Here is a 22,347-nt window from a genome sequence, read left to right on the forward strand (position 1 = left end):
TGGAATTCTCACTCTCAGCATTTTTGAATTTCCATTTTGGATGTTTAATTTTTTTTCAAATCCAAACTTGAGTTTTCACTTTCCCATTTTTCTCGTAAACAAAATGATAAAGCAAATAGATCAATACAAAAAGAAATTTTTTGAATTTATGTACAAAAAAAATTGAAAACTACAAAAAATGGAAGTGAAGAAAGTTATTTCACGCATTTAAAATGAACACCAAATTTTTTTTATACATTTTAGGGAAATTCCACTAATAAAACCCCTAATAGCTTTGTGGAATTTTATAACAAAGAGATTTCTAATTGATCCTAACATGTTTTAAATATGGATATGCATGCCTGAAACAAGTTGAAAATGCAAATGACCAAATGATCCAAAAATTTCAAAGACTAGAAAAACTTAAATTCTCAAGTTAACATGCGGTGGGATATTTACTAGAGCCAAACCACCCACTTTTTGCCTATTTACATAAAGCGGACCTGACAATCATAGATCATCATAAATGTTTTGATCGATTAATGATGTGTAATGGCTATATTTTTTTTGTTAGAAGTGACTTATGGTTTGGGAGTCAACACACAGTTAAAAATGCATGGCCCCCCCCTTTTCCAATGACTGCAAAACCTAATATATAAAAAACTAAAACAGTTTACAATCCCTAAAAATCACTGATACTTTTTGGAATTATCTCTCTAAGCATTTGTGCATTTCTATTTTGGATGTTAAATTTTTTTTCAAATCCAAACTTGAGTTTTCACACTCCCATTTTTCTCGTTAACAAAAAGATAAGGCAAATAAATCACTACAAAATGAAAATTTTAGAGTTTATGTATGTAAAAATTTGAAAACTATAATAAATGTTATTGAAGAAAACTATTTCACGTACGAAAAATGAACACCAAAGTTTTGTTATCACGGTTTGGTAAATTCTACTAGTACAACCCCTAATAGCTTGGTGGAATTTTATAAGAAAGTGATTTCTAATTGATCCTAACATGTTTTAAATATGGATATGCATGCCTAAAACATGTTGAAGATGCAAATGTCCTAATGATCCAAAATTTTCAAAGTGTTGAAAAAATTAAATTCTCAAGTTAACATGTGGTGGGATATTTACTAGAGCCAAATAACCCACTTTTTCCCTATTTATAAAAAGCGGACCTAATAATCATATATCATCGTAAATGTTTTGATCGATTAATGATGTGTAATGACTATACTTTTTTTTAGAAGTTACTTATGGTTTGTGAGTAACACTTAGTTAAAAATGCCACCCCTTCCCCTTTTCCGATGACTTCAAAACCTAATATATAAAAAAAAGAATTTACAATCCTTAAAAATCACTGATACATTTTGGAATTATCTCTCTCAACATTTGGTCATTTCCATTTTGGATGTACAATTTTTTTTCAAATCCAAACTTGAGTTTTCACTCTCCCTTTTCTCTCGTAAACAAAAAGATAAGGCAAATAGATCACAACAAAATGAAAATTTTAGAGTTTATGTATGAAAAAAAATTTAATCAATAATAAATGTGAGTGAAGAAAATTATTTCACGCACTAAAAATGAACACCAAAGTTTTATTATCCGTGTTTGGGAAATTCCACTTGTACAACCCCTAATTGCTTGGTGGAATTTTATAACAAAGAGATTTCTAATTGATACTGACATGTTTTAAATATGGATATGCATGCCTAAAACATGTTGGAGAGGCAAATGACCAAATGATCCATAAATATCAAGGACTAGAAAAAATTAAATTCTCAAGTTAATGTGTGGTGGGATATTGACTAGAGCCAAACCACCACCTTTTTGCCTATTTATAAAAAGCGGACCTAACATACATAGATCATCGTAAATGTTTTGATAGATTAATGATGTGTAATGGCAATAATTTCTGTTAGAAATGCCTAACATACATAGATCATCGTAAAAATGCCCCCTTTTCTGATGATTGCAAAACCTAATATATAAATATCCAAAAGATTTTAAAATCCTTAAAAATAACATATATTTTTTGGAATTATCTCTCTCAGCATTTGTGCTTTTCCTTTTTTGATGTTCAAATTTTTTTCAAATCCAAACTTGAGTTTTCACTCTCCCATTTTTCTCGTAAACAAAAAGATAAGGCAAATAGATCACAACAAAATGAAAACTTTAGATTTTATGTATGCAAAAAATTGAAAACTATAATAAATGTAAATGAAGAAAATTATTTCACGCAATAAAAATGAAAGTTTTGTTATCAATGTTTGGGAAATTCCACTAGTACAACCCCTAATAGCTTGGTAGAATTTTATAAGAAAGAGATTTCTAATTGATCCTAACATGTCTTAAATATGGATATGCATGCCTGAAACACATTGAATATGCAAAAGACCTAATGATCCAAATATTTTTAGGAGTTTAAAAAATTGAATTGTAAAGATAACGTGCAGCAGGATATTTACCAGAGCCAAACAACCCATTTTTTTCCTATTTACAAAAAGCGGACATAACAATCATAGATAATCATATATGTTTTGATCGATTAATGATGTGTAACGGCTATGCTTTTTGTTTAGAAGTGACTTATGGTTTGGGAGTCAACACTCAGTTAAAAAAGCCCCCCCTCACCCCCCCCCCCCCCCCCCCCCCTCCCCCCCCTTTTTTGATGATTGCAACATCTAATATATAAAAAACTAAAAGAGTTTACAATCCTTCAAAATCAAAGTTACTTTTTTGGAATTATCTCTCTTAGCATTTGTGCATTTCCATTTTGAATGTTCAATTTTTTTTTAAATCCAAACTTGAGTGTTCATGCTCCCATTTTTCTCATAAACAAAAAGACGAGGCGAATAGATCTCAAGAAAATGAAAATTTCATAGTTTATATATGCAAAAAAATTTCCCTACAATAAATGTAAGTGAAGAAAATTATTTCACACACTAAAATTGAGCACCAAAGTTTTGTTATCCATATTTGGGAAATTCTACTTGTACAAATGTTTGTAGCTTGGTGGAATTTTATAAGAAACTTATTTCTAATTGATCCTAACATGTTTTAAATATAGATATGCAGGCCTGAAACATGTTGAAGATGCAAATGACCTAATGACCCAAAAATTTAAAGGAGTAGCAAAAATTAAATTCTCAAGTTAACGTTCGGAGGGATATTTACCAGAGCCAAACAACCCACTTTTAGCCTATTTACAAAAAGCGGACCTATCAATCATAGATCATTGTAAATGTTTTGATCGATTAATGATGTGTAATAGATATAATATTTGTTAGAAATGACTTATTGTTTGTGAGTCAACATTTAGTTAAAAATGCCTCGCCCCCCCTTTTTCGATAATTGCAAAAACTAATATATAAAAAACTAAAGGAGTTTACAATCCTTAAAAATCACAGATACTTTTTGGAATTATTTCTCTCAGCATTTGTGCATTTCCATTTTGGATGTTCAATTTTTTTTCAAATCCATACTTGTGTTTCCACGCTTCCTTTTTTCTTATAAACAAAAAGATAAGGCAAATAGATAACAAAAAAATGAAAATTTTATAGTTTATGTATGCAAAAAATTGAAAACTATAATAAATGTAAATGAAGAAAATAATTTCATGCACCAAAAATGAACACCAAAGTTTTGTCATCCATGTTTTGGAAATTCCACTTGTACAACCGCTAATAACTTGGTGGAATTTTATAAAAAAGTGATTTCTAGTTGATCCTAACATGTTTTGAATATGGATATGCATGCCTGAAACATGTTGAAGATGCAAATGACCTAATGATCCTAAAATTTCAAGGAGTAGAAAAAATTAAATTCTCAAGTTAACGTGAGGTGGGATATTTACCAGAGCCAAACAACCCAGTTCTTTCATAGATAATCATAAATGTTTTGATCAATTAATTATGTGTAATGGCTATATTTTTTTTTTAGAAGTTACATATGGTTTGGGAGTCAACACTCAGTTAAAAATGCCACGCCTCCCCATTTTCGATGACTGCAAAACCTAATATATAAAATACTAAAAATGTTTACACTCCCTAAAAATCACTGATACTTTTTGGAATTATCTCCCTCAGCATTTGTGCATTTCCATTTTGGATGTTCATTTTTTTTTTTAAAATCCAAGCTTCAGCTTTCACTCTCCCTTTTTTTCTCGTAAGCAAAAAGATAAGGCAAACATATCACAACAAAATGAAAATTTAGAGTGTATGTATGCAAAAAATGGAAAATATTATAAACATAAGTGAAGAAAATTATATCACGCAATAAAAATGAACACCAAAGTTTTGTTATCCATGTTTGGGAAATTCCACTAATACAACCCCTAATAGATTGGTGGAATTTTATAAGAAAGAGATTTCTAATTGATCCTTACATGTTTTAAATATGGATATGCAATCTTGAAACATGTTGAAGATGCAAATGACCTTATAATCCAAAAACATCAAAGATTAGAAAAAACTAAATTCTCAAGTTAACGTTCGGTGGGATATTTACCAGAGCCAAACAACACACTTTTTGCCTTTTTACAAAAAAGGGACCTAACAAGGATACTTCATCGTAAATGTTTTCATCGATTAATGATGTGTAATGGCTATAACTTTTTTTAGAAATGACTTATGGTTTGGGAGTCAACACTGAGCTAAAAATGCCTCTCCCCCCCTTATCTAAATATTGCAAAACCTAATATATAAATAACCAAACAGTCTTTACAAATCATAGATACATTTTGGAATTATCTCTCTTAACATTTGTGCATTTCCATTTTGGATGTTCAATTTATTTTCAAATCCAAAATTGAGTTGTCACTCTCCCATTTTTATCATAAACAAAAAGATAAGGCAAAAAGATCACAACAAAATGAAAATTTTAGAGTTTATGTCTGCAAAAAATTGAAAACTATAATAAATGTAAGTGAAGAAAATTATTTTTGGCACTAAAAATTAAAAACAAAGTTTTGTTATCCATGTTTGGTAAATTCCACTAGTACAACCCCTAATAGCTCTGTGAAATTTTCTAAGAAAGAGATTTCTAATTGATTCTAACATGTTTTAAATATGGATAAGCACGCCCGAAACATTTTGAAGATGCAAATGACCTAATGTCCCAAAAATTTCAAGGAGTAGAAAAAATTAAATTGTCAGGTTAACGTGTAGTGGGATATTTACCAGAGCCAAACCACCTACTTTTTGCCTTTTTACAAAAAGCGGACCTAACAATCATAGATCATCGTAAATGTTTTGATTGATTAATGATGTGTAATGGCTATATTTTTTTCTTGGAAGTGATTTATGGTTTGGGAGTCAACACTCAGTTAAAAATGTCTCGCCCCCCCTTTTCTAATTACTGCAAAACCTAACATATAAAAAAATAAAAGAGTTTACAATCCTTCAAAATCACAGATACTTTTTGGAATTATATCTCTAAGCATTTGTGTATTTCCTTTTTGGATGTTAATTTTTTTTTCAAATCCAAACACTAGTTTTCACTCTCCCATTTTTCTCGTAATAAAAAAGATAAGGTAAATAAATCACTACAAAATGAAAATTTTAGAGTTCATGTATGCAAAAAATTGAAAACTATAATAAATGTAATTGAAAAAAATTATTTCATGCACTAAAAATGAACACCAAAGTTTTGTTATCAGGCTTTGGGAAATTCTACTAGTACAACCCCAATAGCTTGGTGGAATTTTATAAGAAAATGATTTCTAAATGATCCTAACATGTTTTAAATATGGATATCCATGGCTGAAACATGTTGAAGATGCAGATGTCCTAATGATCCAAAAATTTCTAGGAGTTGAAAAAATTAAATTCTCAAGTTAACATGCGGTGGGATATTTACTAGAGCCAAAACACCAACTTTTTCCCTATTTACAAAAAGTGGACCTAACAATCATCGTAAATTTTTTGATCGATTAATGATGTGTAACGGCTATACTTTTTTTTAGAAGTTACTTATGGTTTGGGAGTCAACATTCAGTTAAAAATACCACACCCCCCTTTTTCGTTAACTGCAAAACCTAATATATAAAAAGCTAAAAGAGTTTATAATCCTTAAAAATCACTGATACTTTTTGGAATTATCTCTCTCAGTATTTGTTCATTTCCATTTTGGATGTTCAATTTTTTTTCAAATCCAAATTTGAGTTTTCACTCTCCCTTTTTTTCTCGTAAACAAAAAGATAAAGCAAATAGATCAACCCAAAAATGAAAATTTTAAAGTTTATGTATGCAAAAAATTGAAATCTATAATAAATATAAGTGAAGAAAATTATTTCACGCACTAAAAATGAACACAAAAGTTTTGTTATCCGTGTTTGGGAAATTCGACTAGTACAACCCCTAATTGCTTGGTGGAATTTAATAACAAAGAAATTTCTAATTGATCCTAACATTTTTTAAATATGGATATGCAAGGCTGAAACTTGAAGATGCAAATGACCTAATGATCCCAAAGTTTAAAAGATTAGAAAAAATTAAATTCTCAAGTTAACGTTAGGTGGGATATTTACCAGAATCAAACAACCCACTTTTTGCCTATTTACAAAAAGTGGACCAAACAATCATAGATCATCGTAAGTTTTTTGATAGATTAATGATGTGTAATGGCTATATTTTTTTGTTAGAAGTGACTTATGGTTTGGGAGTCAACACACAGTTAAAAATGCCCTACCCCCCCTTTTCCGATGACTGCAAAACCTAATAAATAAAAAACTAAAAGAGATTACAATCCTTAAAAATCACAGATAGATTTTGGAATTATCTCTCTTAGCTTTTGTGTATGTCCATTTTGGATGTTCAATTTTTTTTCAAATCCAAACTTTTTTTTTCACTCTCCCTTTTTTCTTGTAAACAAAGATAAGGCAAATAGATCACAACAAAATGAAAATTTTAGAGTTAATGATTGCAAAAACTTGAAAACTATAATAAATGTAACTGAAGAACATTATTTCAAGCACAAAAAATGAACACCAAAGTTTTGTTATTCATGTTTGGGAAATTCCACTAGTACAACCCCTAATAGCTTGGTGGAATTTTATGTTAAAGAGATTTCTAATTGATACTAAGATGTTTAAAATATTGATATGCATGCCTGAAACATGTTGAAGATGCAAATTAGCTAATGATCCAAAACTTTCAAGGACTAGAAAAAATTAAATTTTCAAGTTAACGTGTGGTGGGATATTTACTAGAGCGAAACCACCACCTTTTTGCCTATTTACAAAAAGTGGACCTAACAATCATAGATCATTGTAAATGTTTTGATCGATTAATGATGTGTAACGGCTATAATTTTTGTTAGAATAACTTATGGTTTAGGAGTCAACACTCAGTTAAAAATTCCTCGCCCTCCTTTTCTGGTGATTGCAAAACCTAATCTATAAATAAACAAAAGAGTTTAAAATCCTTAAATATCACAGAAACGTTTTGGAATTATCTCTCTCAGCATTTGTTCATTTCAATTTTCGATGTTATATTTTTTTTAAAATTCAAACTTGAGTTTTCACTCTCCCATTTTTCTTGTCAACAAAAAGATAAGGCAAATAGGTCACAACTAAATGAAAACTTTCGAGTTTATGTATGAAAAAAATTGAAAACTATAATAAATGTAATTGAAGAAAATTATTTCACACAATAAAAATGAACACCAAAGTTTTGTTATCCTTGTTTGGGAAATTCCATTAGTACAACATGTTGAAGATGCACAAGACCTAATGAGCCAAAAATTTCAAGGAGTTGAAAAAAATTAAATTCTCAAGTTAACGTGTGGTGGGATATTTACCATAGCCAAACAACCCACTTTTTTGCCTATTTACAAAAAGCGGACCTAACAATTATAGATAAACGTAAATTTTTTGATCGATTAATGATGTGTAACGGCTATACTTTTTGGTTAGAAGTGACTTATGGTTTGGGAGTCAACACTCAGTTAAAAATGCCCTCCCATCCCCCTCCCCCCCCCGTCCACCCACTCATTTCCGATGATTGCAAAACCTTATATATAAAAAACTAAAAGATTTTACAATCCTTCAAAATCATAGATACTTTTTAGAATTATTTCCATTTTGGATGTTCAATTTTTTTTTTCAAATCCAAACTTGAGCTTTCATTCTCCCATTTTTCCCCTGAACAAAAAGATAAGTTGAATTTATCACAATAAAATGAAAATTTTATAGTTTATGTATGCAAAAAAAATTTCCTAAAATAAATGTAAGTGAAAAAATTTATTTCAGGCACTAAAAAAAACACCAAAGTTTTGCTATGCATGTTTTTTGGAAAATCCACTTGTACAACTGCTAATAGTTTGGTGGAATTTTATAAGAAAGTGGTTTCCAATTGATCCTAACATGTTTTAAATATAGATATGCATACCAGAAACATGTTGAAGATGCAAATGACGTAATGAACCAAATTTTAAAGGAGTAAAACAAATTAAATTCTCAAGTTAACGTTCGGTGGAATATTTACCAGAGCCAAACAACGCACTTTTTGCCTATTTTCAAACTACTGACCGATCAATCATAGATCATCGTAAATGTTTTGAATGATTAATGATGTGTAACGGCTATAATTGTTTTTAGAAATGACTTATGGTTTGTGAGTCAACATTCAGTTAAAAATGCCTCGCCCCCCCTTTTTCTATAATTCCAAAACCTAATATATAAAAAACTAAAAGAGTTTACAATCCTAAAAAATCACAGAAATTTTTGGGAATTATGTCTCTAAGCATTTTTGCATTTCAATTTTGGAAGTTCAATTTTTTTACAAATCCAAACTTGTGTTTTCACGCTTCCATTTTTCTCATAAATTAAAAGATAAGGCAAATAGATCACAAAAAAATGAAAATTTTATAGTTTATGTATGCAAAAAATGGAAAACTATATTAAATGTAAGTGAATAAAATTATTTCACGTACTAAAATGAACACAAAAGTTTTGTTAACCATGTTTGGGAATTTCCACTTGTACAACCGCTAATAGCTTGGTGGAATTTTATAAAAAAAGTGATTTCTAATTGATCCTAACTTGTTTTAACTATGGATATGCATGCCTGAAACATGTTGAAGATGCAAATGACCTACTGATCAAAAAATTTCAAGGAGTAGAAAAAATTAAATTCTCAAGTTAACGTGCGGTGGGATATTTACCAGAGCCAAACAACCCACTTTTTGCCTATTTACAAAAAGCGGACCAAACAATCATAGATCATCATAAATGTTTTGATCGATTAATGATGTGTAACAGCTATAATATTTTTTAGAAGTTACTTATGGTTTTGGAGTCAACACACAGTTAAAAACGACATGCCCCTTTTTCGATGACTGGAAAACCTATAATATTAAAAACTAAAAGAGTTTACACTCCTTGAAAATCACTGATACTTTTTGGAATTGTCTCTCTCAGCATTTGTCCATTTCCATTTTGGATGTTCAATTTTTTTTCTAATCCAAACTTGAGGTTTCACTCTCCCTTTTTTTCTCATAAGCAAAAAGATAAGGCATACAGATCACAGCGAAATAAAAATTTTAGAATTTAAGTATGAAAAAAATTGAAATCTATGACAAATGTAAGTGAAGAAAATTATTTCACGCACTAAAAATGAACACCAAAGTGTTGTTATCCGTGTTTGGGAAATTCTGCTAGTACAACCCCTAATAGCTTGATGGAATTTTATAATAAAGAGATTTCTAATTGATCCTAACATGTTTTAAATATGGATATGCATGCCTGAAACTTGTTGAAGATGCAAATGACCTAATGTTCCAAAAACATCAAGGATTTGAAAAAATAAATTCTCAAGTTAGCTTTCGGAGGGATATTTACCTGTGCCCAACAACCCACTTTTTGCCTATGTACAAAGAGTGGACCTAACAATGATACTTCATCATAAATGTTTTGATCGATTAATGATGTGTAATGGCTATAATTTTTGTTAGAAATGACTTATGGTTTGGGAGTCAACACTCAGTTAAAAACGCTCCCCCCCCCCTCTCCTCCCCCCTTTTCTGATGATTGCAAAACCTAATATATAAATAACAAAACAATCCTTAAAAATCAAAGATACTTTTTGGAATTATCGCTCTCGGTATTTGTGCATTCCATTTTGGATGTTCAATTTTTTTTCAAATCCAAAATTAAGTTTTCACTCTCCCATTTTTCTCGTAAACAAAAGGATAACTCAAATAGATCACAAAAAAATGAAAATTTTAGAGTTTAAGTATGAAAAAATTGAAAACTATAATAAATGTAATTGAAGAAAATTATTTAAGGCACTAAAAATTAACACCAAAGTGTTGTTATCCTTGTTTGGGAAATTCCACAAGTACAACGCCTAATAGCTCTGTGGAATTTTATAAAAAGAGATTTCTAATTGATTCTAACATGTTTTAAATATGGATATGCATGCTTGAAACATTTTGAAGATGCAAATGACCTAATGATCCAAAAATTCCAAGGAGTAGAAAAAATTAAATTCTCAAGTAAACGTGGGGTGGGATATTTACGAGAGCATAGCAACCCACTTTTTGCCTATTTTCAAATAATGGCCCTAACAATTATAGATCATCTTAAATGTTTTGATCGATAAATGATGTGTAATGGCCATATTTTTATTTTAGAAGTGACTTATGGTATTGGAGTCAACTGTCAGTTAAAAATGCCTCGCCCCTCCTTTTTCGATGACTAAAAAAACTAATATTTAAAAAACTAAAAGAGTTTACAATCCTTAAAAATCACAGATACTTTTTGGAATTACCTCTCTCAGTATTTGTACATTTCCATTTTGGATGTTCAATTTTTTTCAAATCCAAACTTGAGTTTTCTCTCTCCCATTTTCTCGTAAACAAAAACTAAAGGTAAATAGATCACAATAAAATAAAAAATTTAGAGTTTATATATGCAAAAAATTGAAAAATATTATATATGTAAATGAAGAAAATTATTTCACGCAATAAAAATGAACACCAAAGTTTTGTTATCCATGTTTGGGAAATTCCACTAGTACAACCAGTAATAGCTTGGTGGAATTTTATAAGAAAGAGATTTCTAATTGATCCTAACAAGTTTTAAATATGGATATGCATGCCTAAAACACATTGAAGATGCAAAATATCTAATGATCCAAAAATTTCAAGGAGTTGAAAAAATTAAATTCTCAAGTTAACGTGCGGTGGGATATTTACCAGAGCCAAACAAACCACTTTTTGCCTATTTACAAAAAGCGGACGTAACAATCATAGATAATCATATTTAATTATAGATTAATGATGTGTAACTGCTATACTTTTTCGTTAGAAGTGACTTATGGTTTGGGAGTCAACACTAAGTTAAAAATCCCCCCCTCCCCCCTCCGATGATTGCAAAACCTAATATATAAAAAACTAAAAGAGTTAAAAATCCTTCAAAATCATAGATACATTTTGGAATTATCACTCTCAGCATTTGTGCATTTCCATTTTGGATGCTCAATTTTTTTCAAATCCAATTTCATAAACAAAAAGATAAGGCGAATAGATCACAAGAGAATGAAAATTTTATAGTTTATGTATGCACAAAAATTTTCCTACAATAAATGTAAGTGAAGAAAATTTTTTCACGCACTAAAAATGAACACCAAAGTTTTGTTATCCATGTTTTGGAAATTCCACTTATACAACCGCTAATAGGTTGGTGGAATTTTATAAGAAAGTGATTTCTAATTGATCCTAACATGTTTTAAGTATGGATATGCATGCTTGAAACATGTTGAAGATGCAAATGACCTAATGAACCAAAAATTTAAAGGAGTAGAAAAAATTAAATTCTCAAGTTAACGTTCGGTGGGATATTTACCAGAGCCAAACAACCCACTTTTTGCCTGTTTACAAAAAGCGGACCTATATTTCATAGATCATCGTAAATATTTTGATCGATTATGATATGTAACGGCTATAATTTTTGTTAGAAATGACTTATGGTTTGTGAGTTAACATTCAGTGAAAAATGCCTTACCCCCTCCCCTCTTTTTCGATGATTGCCAAACCTAAAATATAAAAAAATAAAAGTGTTTACAATCCTTAAAAATCATAGATACTTTTTGGAATTATCTCTCTCAGCATTTGAGCATTTCCATTTTGGATGTTCAATTTTTTTTCAAATCCAAACTTGTGTTTTCACGCTTCCATTTTTCTCATAAACAAAAAGATATGGAAAATAGATCACAACAAAATGAAAATTTTATAGTTTGTGTATGCAAAAAATGGAAAGCTTTAAAACATGTAAGTGAAGAAAATTATTTCATGCACTAAAAATGAACACCAAAGTCTTGTGCTGCAAGTTTTTGAAATTCCAGTTGTACAACCGCTAATAGCTTGGTGGAATTTTATAAAAAAGTGATATCTTATTGATCCTAACATGTTTTAAATATGGATATGCATGCCTGAAACATGTTGAAGATGCAAATGACCTAATGATCCAAAAATTTCAAGGAGTAGAAAAAAATAAATTCTCAAGTTAACGTGCGGTGGGATATTTACCAGAGCCAATCAACCCACTTTTTGTCTATTTATAAAAATAGGCCTAACAATCATAGATCATCGTAAATATTTTGATCGACTAATGATATGTGATGGCTGTAATTTTTTTTTTAGTTACTTATGGTTTGGGAGTCAACACTCAGTTGAAAACGCCAGCCCCCCCCTCCCCCCCCCCCCCCCCCCCCCCCCCCCCCCCCGCCCTTTTTTATGACTGAATAACCTAATATATAAAAAACTCAAAGAGTTTACACTCCTTAAAAATCACTGATACTTTTTGAAATTATCTCTCTCTGCATTTGTGCTTTTCCATTTTGGATGTTCAATTTTTTTTCTAATCCAAACTTGAGTTTTTACTCTCCCTTTTTTTCTCGTAAGCAAAAAGACAAGGCAATCATATCACAACAAAATGAAAATTTAAGAGATTATGCATGCAAAAAGTTGAAATCTAATATATAAATAATAAAACAATCCCCCTTTTCTGATGATTGCAAAACATAATATATAAATAATGAAACAATCCTTAAAAATCACAGATACTTTTTGGAATTATCTCTCTCTGCGTTTGTGCATTTCTTTTTTGGATGTTAAATTTTTTTGTCAAATCCAAAATTGAGTTTTCACTCTCCCATTTTTTTTGTAAACAAAAAGATAAGACAAATAGATCACAACAAAATGAAAATTTTAGAGTTTATGTATGCAAAAAATTGAAAACTAAAATAAATGTAAGTGAAGAAAATTATTTCAGGCACTAAAAATTAACACCAAAGTTTTGTTATCCATGTTTGGGAAATTCCTCTAGTACAACCCCTAATAGCTCAGTGGAATTTTATAAGAAAGAGATTTCTAATTGATCCTAACTTGTTTTAAATATGGATATGCATGCCCGAAACATGTTGAAGAAGCAAATGACCTAATGATCCAAAAATTTCAAGGAGGAGAAAAAATTAAATTCTCAAATTAACGTGCGGTGGGATATTTACCAGAGCCAAACAACCAATTTTTTGCCTATTTACAAAAAGTGGGCCTAACAATCATAGATCATCGTAAATGTTTTGATCGATTAATGATGTGTAATGGCTATATTTTTTTTGTTAGAAGTGACTTATGGTTTGGGAGTCAACCCTCAGTTAAAAATGCCTCGCCCCCCCATTTCCGATGACTGCAAAACCTAATATATAAAAAACTAAAAGAGTTTACAATCCTTAAAAGTCACTAATAGTTTTTGGAATTATCTCTCTCAGCATTTGTGTATTTCAATTTTGGATGTTCAATTTTTTTTCAAATCCAAACTTAATTTTTCACTCTCCCTTTTTCCTGTAAACAAAAAGAAAAAGCAAATATATAACAAAAAATGAAAATTTTAAAGTTTATGTATGCAAAAAATTGAAAAATATAATAAATGTAACTGATTAACATTATTTCACGCACTAAAAATGAACACAAAAGTTTTGTTATCCGTGTTTTGGAAATTCCACTATTACAAACCCTAATAGCTTGGTCGAATTTTATAACAAAGAGATTTCTAATTGATACTACCATGTTTTAAATATGGATATGCTTGCCTGAAACATGTTGAATATGAAAATTACTTAATGATCCAAAAATTTCAAGGAGTAGAAAAAATTAAATTCTCAAGTTAACGTGTGGTGGGATATTTACTAGAGCCAAACCACCAACCTTTTGCCTATTTACAAAAAGCAGACCTAACAATCATAGATCATCGTTAATGTTTTGATCAATTAATGATATGTAATGACTATAAGTTTTGTTAGAAATGACTTATGGTTTGGGAGTCAACACTTAGTTAAAAATGACTCGCCCCTCCTTTTCTGATGATTGCAAAACCTAATATATAAATAAATGAAAGAGTTTACAATCCTTAAAAATCACAGATACTTTTTGGAATTATCTCTCTCAGCATTTGTGCTTTTCCATTTTGGATGTTCAATTTTTTTTCAAATTCAAACTTGAGTTTTCACTCTCCCATTTTCTCGTACACAAATAGATCAGGTAATTAGATCACAACAAAATGAAATGATAGAGTTTATGTAATCAAAAAATTGAAAACTATAATAAATGCAAGTGAAGAAAATTACTTCACTCAATAAAAATGAACACCAAAGTTTTGTTATCCATGTTTGGGAAATTCCACTAGTACAACCCTGTTACAATGTGGATCACCATGGTGGGCCTACATTGTAACACTCCCCCTCAAGCTGGGGGTGACAAGACATCATAAACACCCAGCTTGCTGCATATGGTTGACATGATCTTGTGAGTGACTGGTTTGGTGAGGATGTCTGCAACTTGATTTTGTGAGGAGATGTGCTTCAGTGATAAGAGACCAGCTTGGAATTTTTCTTGTATAAAGTGGCAATCAAGTTCAATGTGCTTTGTTCTCTCATGGAAGACTGGATTCGATGCAATATGTATTGCTACTGGTTGTCACAATATAGATCCATTGGAGCTTCTTTATAAATTCCAGATTCAGTGAGAAGGGACCTTATCCATAAAAGTTCACTTATAGTGTGTGCCATGGCTCTGTATTCTGCTTCTGTACTAGACCGTGCTACCACATTCTGTTTTTTGCTTTTCCATGTAAGCAGATTTCCTCCAACCAATGTGCAAAATCCAGAAGTAGATTTTCTATCATCTGGGGATCCAGTCCAGTCTACATCCGCGAATCCCTCAATGTTGAAGTGTCCATGTTTTTTATAGAGGTGCCCCCTTCCAGGAGCCCCTTTCAGATAACGTAGTATCCTCTCAAGTGCTTGTCAATGACTAAGTTGTGGCTTGTGCATGTACTGACTTACCACACTTACTGCATATGAAATATCTGGCCTTGTTACACATAGGTAAATAAGACACCCTACTAACCTTTGATATTTGCCAAAATCCACGTCTTCTCTAGTGCCTCCACATAACTTTGTATTTGAATCCATAGGAGTGTCTACTGGTTTGCATCCCAACATACATGTTTCTTCTAGTAGATCAAGGGCATATTTTCTTTGGGATAGAATAATCCCATGTCTGGATTGTAAGACCTCAATACCCAAAAAGTATTTCAGTAATCCAAGATCCTTTGTCTTGAATTCAGCACATATTTTTTCTTTTATTTTTTGAATGCCCTCAGAGTCACTTCCAGTTAAAATGATATCATCAAAATAAACAGCTAGAATCACCTTACCTCTTGTTGTGTTCTCAATAAATACTGAGTGGTCTGTAGAGCATCTGTAAAAACCTGTCCGTATGATGGCTTAACTAAAATTTTCAAACCATGCCCGTGGGGATTGATTTAGCCCATATAGAAATTTTTTAAATCGACATTCGGACTCCCGTTCAACCACATATCCAGGTGGTTGTTGCATATAAATTTCTTCTTTTATATCGCCATTGAGAAAGGCATTTTTGACTCCAGTTGATATATTGGCCATGATGAATTAGCTGCCAAGGATAATAACATACATACCGAGGTCATTTTTTCCACTAGAGAGAATGTCTCATCATAATCAATGCCATAGCAATGAGTGTATCCTTTAGCAACCAGTCGAGCTTTCAGTCGTGCAATAGTCCCATCCAGATTATGTTTAATTGTATAAACCCACTTGCAACCAATGGGTTTTTTGTCTATAGGTAGAGGAACTAGTGATCATGTATGATTCTCATTGAGTGCCTTCATTTCTTCATCCATTGCTGCCTTCCACCCTGGATGTTGTAGAGCCTCCTGATATGACTGTGGAACAAATATGGAAGAAATAAAAGAAAGAAACTAATAACATAGAGGTGAGAGGTGATGATGAGACACAAAATTGGAGATAGGATGAGAAGTAGAAGGTTGAGTGCATGAATGAGCTTCTTTTCTTATAGCAATAGGACGAGTATCAAATGGAGGACCAAAAATGATTGGTGATGAAGGACTTACCTCTGGTGGATCCGACAACTTGGCAGGTGTGGTATCGGCCACTGTCTCTGGGGGCTAAACAATCTCTGTATCACGAAGCACAACCGGTCGAGGAGAACTTGGTACTTATGACATACCAAGGGGAGCTCTATCAGAATAATATGAGGAGTCTTCAAAGAATGTTACATCCCTGGACACAAATAAACGTTGCAAAGAGGGACTATAACAAACATAACCCTTTTGTGTTCGAGAGTATCCCAAAAAGATACACTTTATAGATTTAGGGTCAAGTTTGTTGTGTCTAGGAAAGTATTATGAACAAAACATTGACAACCGAAGACTTTCAATGGTAATGCAAATGGATCATCATGTGGTAAAAGTTTAGAATAGGGGGATTTATTCCCCAGAATAGTAGACGGTAGATGATTTATAAGAAAACATGATGTAAAGACAGCATGGGGCCAATAAAAATATGGAACTTTCATGGCATATAAAAGACCTCGAGCTAACTCAAGAATATGATGATTTTTCCGTTCGGCTACAACATTTTGTTGAGTAGTGTAGGCACGTGATGTCTGATGGATAATGCCATTCTCTTGAAAAAAAGGAGTCAAGGTCTTTTGAAATATACTCTTTGGCATTATCAGACCGTAGGATTTTTATCTTCTGACCAAATTGTGTGAGTACCATCGGATAAAAAGATTTAAAAATAGATGGTATAACAGAACGCTCTTTGAAAATAAACAACCAAGTTGTGCGAGTGAAATCATCAATAAAAGTGATAAAATATTTGGCTTGAGAAATATTAGAGACACTCAAAAGCCCCCAAACATTAGTATGAATTAATGAAAAAGGAATGTTACTTTTGACTTCAGGATGAGGAGAGTATGTACTCCTCTGATGTTTACTTAACTGACATACCTCACCACTGAATTCTGACCTTATCTTAAGAGATGGAAACACATGATGAAGAGATTGTATTGAAGGATGTCCCAACCGATTGTGTTTATCACAATCGGATTATTTTTATCACATTCAATCCCGAGTTTGGTTCTCTCTCTCCCTCTCCTTGCTTGGCGCAACTCATCCTTTCCCCTTTAATTTTTTTCTGCACCCATTTCTTCTCTTCTCTTGCTCGTGATTATGGAAAAAGGGGTCCTAAATTCAACAAACCCCTAATAGCTTGGTGGAATTTTGTAAAAAAGAGATTTCTAATTGATCCTAACATGTTTTAAATCTGGATACGCATGCCAGAAACACGTTGAAGATGCAAAAGACCTAATGGTCCAAAAATTTCAAGAAGTAGAAAAAAATTAAATTGAAATTAAACTCTCAAGTTAACATGCGGTGGGATATTTACCAAAGCCAAACAACCCACTTTTTGCCTATTTACAAAAAGCAGACCTAACAATCATAGATCATCATAAATGTTTTGATCGATTAATGATGTGTAATAGTTATACTTTATTTTTAGAAGTAACTTATGGTTTGGGAGTCAACACTTAGTTAAAAATGCCACCGCACCGCCCCCCCCCCCCCCCCCCCCCCCCCTTTCCGATGATTCCAAAACCTAATATATAAAAAACTAAAAGAGTTTACAATCCTTCAAAATCATAGATACTTTTTGGAATCATCTCTCTCAGCATTTGTGCATTTCCATTTTGGATGTTCAATTTTTTTCAAATCCAAACTTGAGTTTTTACGCTCCCATTTTTCTCTTAAACAAAGAATAAGGCAAATAGATCGCAAAAAAATGAAAATTTTATAGTTTATGTATGCAAAAGAATTTTCCTATAATAAATTTAAGAGAAGAAAATTATTTCACGCATTGAAAATGAACACCAAAGTTTTGTTATCCATGTTTGGGAATTTCCACTGGAACAACCGCTAATAGCTTGGTGGAATTTTGTAAGAAAGTGATTTCTAATTTATCCTAACATGTTTTAAATATGGATATGCATGCCTGAAACATGTTGAAGATTCAAATGACCTAATGATCCAAAAATTTCAAGGAGTAGAAAAAATTAAATTCTCAAGTTAACGATCGATGGGATATTTACCAGAGCCAAACAACCCAGTTTTTGTCTATTTACAAAAAGCGGACCTAACAATCATAGATCATAGTAAATGTTATCATCGATTAATGATGTGTAACGGCTAAATTGTTTTTTAGAAATGACTTATGCTTTGGGAGTCAACACTCAGTTAAAAATGCCTCGCCCCCCCTTTCCGATGATTGCAAATGCTAATATATAAAAAACTAAAAGAGTTTACAATCCTTAAAAATCACATATAATTTTTGGAATTATCTCTCTCAACTTTTGTGCATTTCCATTTTGGATGTATAATTTTTTTTCAAATTGAAAGTTCAGTTTTAACTCTCCCATTTTTCTCTTAAACAAAAAGAAAAGGCAAATATATCACCACAAAAAGAAAATTTTGTGTTTATGTATGCAAAAAATAGAAAAATATAATTAATTTAAGTGAAGAAAATTATTTCACGCGCTAAAAATGAACACCAAACTTTTGTTATCCATGTTTCAGAAATTCCACGACTACAACCCTTAATAGCTTGGTGGAAGTTTATAAGAAAGAGATTTCTAATTGATCCTAACAAGTTTTAAATGTAAATATACATGCCTGAAAAATGTTGAAGATGCAAATGACCTAATGCTCTGAAAATTTTAAGGAGTAGAAAAAATTAAATTCTCAAGTTAACGTGTTGTGGGATAATTACCAAAGCCAAAAACCCAGTTTTTGTCTATTTACAAAAAGTGAACCTAACAATCATAGATCATCATAAATGTTTTGATCGATTAATGATGTGTAACGGCTATAATTTTTCTTAGAAATAACTTATAATTTGGGAGTCAACACTCAGTTAAAAAGACCTCACCCTCTTCTTCGAAGAATGAAAAACCTAATATATTAAAAACTAAAAGAGTTTACATTCCTTAAAAATCGCAGATACTTTTTGGAATTATCTCTCTTAGTATTTGTGCATTTCCATTTGGGATGTTCAATTTTTTTTCAAATCAAAACTTGAGTTGTCACTCTCCCATTTTTCTCGTAACAAAAAGATAAAGCAAATAGATCACCACAAAATGAAAATTTTCGATTTTATGTATGCAAAAAATTGAAAACTATAATAAATGTAAGTGAAAAAAATTATTTCACGCACTAAAAATGAATATCAAACTTTTTTTTATGCATATTTGGGAAATTCGACAAGTACAACCCCTAAAATCTTGGTGGAATTTCATAAGAAAGAAATTTCTAATTGATCCTAACCTATTGTAAATATGGGTATGCATGCCTGAAACATGTTGAAGATGCAAAAGACATAATGATCCAAAAATTTCATGGAGTTGAAAAAATTAAATTCTAAAGTTAACGAGCGGTGGGATATTTACCAGAGCCAAACAACCGACTTTTTCCCTATTTACAAAAAGCAGACCTAACAATCAAAGATCATCGTAAATGTTTTGATTGATTAATGATGTGTAATGGTTATACTTTTATGTTTAAAGTGACTTAAGGTCTGGGAGTCAACTTTAAGTTGAAAGGCCAACACCCACCCACCCCCCCCCCCCCCCCCCCCCCACCCCCTCCCTCCTTTTTCGATGATTGTAAAACCTAATATATAAAAAACTAAAAGAGTTTTCAGTCCTTCAAAATCACAGATACTTTTTGGAATTATCTCTCTCAGCATTTGTGCATTTCCATTTTGGATGTTCAATTTTTTTTCAAATCCAAACTTGAGTTTTCACTCTCCCATTTTTCTCATAAACGAAAAGATATGGCAAATGGATCACAACAAGATGAAAATTTTATAGTTTATGTAAAAAAAAATTGAAAACTATTACAAATGTAAGTGAAGAAAATTATTTCACAAACTAAAAATGAACACCAAAATTTTGTTATCCATGTTTGGGAAATTCCACTAGTACAACCCCTAATAGCTTGGAGGAATTCTATAAGAAAGAGGTTTCTAATTGATCCTAACATGTTTTAAATATGGATATGCATGCCTGAAGTAGGTTGAAGATGCAAATGACCAAATGATCCAAAAATTTCAAGAAGTAGAAAAAATTAAATTCTCAAGTTAATGTGCAGTGGGACATTTACCAAGCCAAACAACCATGTTTTTGCCTATTTACAAAAGGCAGACCTAACAATCATAGATCACCATAAATGTTTTGATCAATTAATGTTGTGTAACGGCTATAATTTTGGTTAGAAATGACATGTGATTTGGGAGTCAACACTTAGTTAAAAATGCCTGCTCCCCCTTTCCGATGATTACAAAACCTAATATATAAAAAAATAAAAGAGTTTACAATCCTTAAAAATAACAAATACTTTTTTGAATTATCTCTCTCAGCATTTATGCATTTCAATATTGGATGTTAATTTTTTTTTCAAATCCAAAGTTGAGTTTTCACTCTCCCATTTTTCTCGTAAACAAAAAGATAAGGCAAAAATATCTCAAAATAATGAAAATTTTGAGTTTATGTATGCAAAAAATAGAAAATTATAATAAATGTAAGTGAAAAAAATTATTTCACGCACTAAAATTGCACACAAAAGTTTTGTTAACCACGTTTGGGAAATTCCATTACTAAAACCCCTAATTGCTTGGTGGAATTTTATAAGAAAGAGATTTCTAATTGATCTTAACATGTTTTAAATATGGATATGCATGCCTTAAACAAGTTGAAGATGCAAATGACCTAAAGATCCAAAAATATTGAGTAAAAAAATTAAATTGTCAAGTAAACGTGCGATGGGATATTTACCAGAGCCAAACAACCCACTTTTGCCTATTTACAAAATGGGACCTCACAATCATACATCATCGTAAATGTTTTGATCAATTAATGATGTGTAACATCTATAATTTTTGTCAGAAATGACTTATGGTTTGGGAGTCAACACTCAGTTAAAAACTGCCTCGCCTCCCCTTTCCCGACGATTGTAAAAACTAATATATAAAAAACTAAAAGAGGTTACAATCCTTAAAAATCATAGATATTTTTTGGAATTATCTCTCTCAGCCTTTGTGCATTTCCATTTTGGATGTTAAATTTTTTTTCAAATCCAAACTTGAGTTTTCTCTCTCCCATTTTTCATGCAAACAAAAAGAAGGGCAAATAGATCACAACTAAATGAAAATTTTAGAGGTTATGTATGCAAAAAATCATAAAATATAATAAATTAATGTGAAGAAAATTATTTCAAGCACTAAACATGAACTCCAAAATTTTTTAATTCATGTTTGGAAAATTCCACTAGTACAACCCCTAATAGCTTGGTGGAATTTTGTAAGAAAGAGATTTCTAATTGATCCTAACAAGATTTAAATATGGATATGCATGCCTGAAAAATGTTGAAGATGCAAATGACCAAATGATCCAATAATTACAAGGAGTAGAAAAAATTAAATTGTCTAGTTAACGTGCGGTGGGATAATTACCAGTGCCAAACAACCCACATTTTGCCTATTTACAAAAAGCGGACCCAACAATCATAGATCATTGTAAATGTTTTGATCGATTAATGATGTGTAAGGGCTATAATTTTTGTTAGAAATGACTGATGGTTAGGGAGTCAACACTTTTCTGATGATTGCAAAACCTAATATATAAAAAAAAAAAAGAGTTTACAATCCCTAAAAATCACAAGTAGTTTTTGGAATTATCTCTCTGAATTTGTGCATTTCCCTTTAGGATGTTCTATTTTTTTTCAAATCCAAACTTGAGTTTTCACTCTCCCATTTTTCTCGTAAACAAAAATATAAGGCTATTAGATCACAACAAAATGAAACTTTTAGAGTTTATGTATGCAAAAAATCAAAAACTTATAATAAATGTAAGTGAAGAAAAAATTTTCACGCACTAAAAATGAACAACAAAGTTTGGTTATCCTT

Source organism: Aristolochia californica, unplaced genomic scaffold, assembly GCF_029961685.1.
Source record: "Aristolochia californica isolate CCGP_79_NKW_82.1479 unplaced genomic scaffold, dmAriCali1.0.hap1 SCAF_2, whole genome shotgun sequence".
Taxonomy (NCBI): Eukaryota; Viridiplantae; Streptophyta; class Magnoliopsida; order Piperales; family Aristolochiaceae; genus Aristolochia; species Aristolochia californica.